The sequence below is a fragment of the Diaphorina citri genome, unplaced genomic scaffold (assembly GCF_000475195.1).
Source record: "Diaphorina citri unplaced genomic scaffold, Diaci psyllid genome assembly version 1.1 scaffold36981, whole genome shotgun sequence".
In the NCBI taxonomy this organism is placed as follows: Eukaryota; Metazoa; Arthropoda; class Insecta; order Hemiptera; family Psyllidae; genus Diaphorina; species Diaphorina citri.
In genome coordinates, this window is record NW_007414313.1 from 1 (window position 1) to 592 (window position 592).

Genomic DNA, 592 nt, shown 5'->3' on the forward strand with positions numbered 1-592 from the left:
TCTATTTTCTGTTGCTTCAAGACAGGATTGGGGGTGATGTTGGTCGACTTTTTCTTCTTCTTCGGCGTATCCCAGCCTGTGTTGTTCTTCTTCCGGCGAAATTTTCGACGTTTCTTAACAACAGGAACACCAGCACCACTTTCATTCAGACTGGAAATAAGAAAAAAAGGTGAAATTTTAATCAATTGTTATTTTTTATCGCTTGAATTTTCAAAGGTCAAGCCTTAGCTTTTCTCAAGCCTGAGTTTTTGTTTTCACTGTATATTCCGTCTTTATATTAACAATCATGTGGTTAGGTTTATCGCCGGAACATTTAATTCGGTAGTTTGTTAGTAGGATTATGTTCCCAAGAATGAGAAATATGCCAACAAAAACTTTGAAAACACAAATCAAGTTGCTATGTCGCAGGGTATTTTCTTTATCCAAGGTTTCAGACTGTTTCATATTTGGCATCTGAAGTCTTTAGGTCTTTTTTCTGCGAGGTGTAATTGTATAAAGTTGACTGAATTTAATGGTCCTAAATAATATATTTTACATTATAAATGAATTATATTCTTACCTTGAGGACGGAGTCATAACATCTAATTCTTCA

At 34.6% G+C, this 592-nt stretch overlaps 1 long non-coding RNA gene across 1 annotated transcript; it reads right to left on the reverse strand.

Moving 5' to 3' along the window:
• Positions 1-4: 4 nt before the first annotated feature.
• Positions 5-592, reverse strand: LOC108254296. Its single transcript, XR_001809895.2, has 2 exons — positions 560-592; positions 5-150 (listed from the first exon to the last, which is right to left on the reverse strand). It is a non-coding gene; the product is annotated as an uncharacterized LOC108254296 (long non-coding RNA).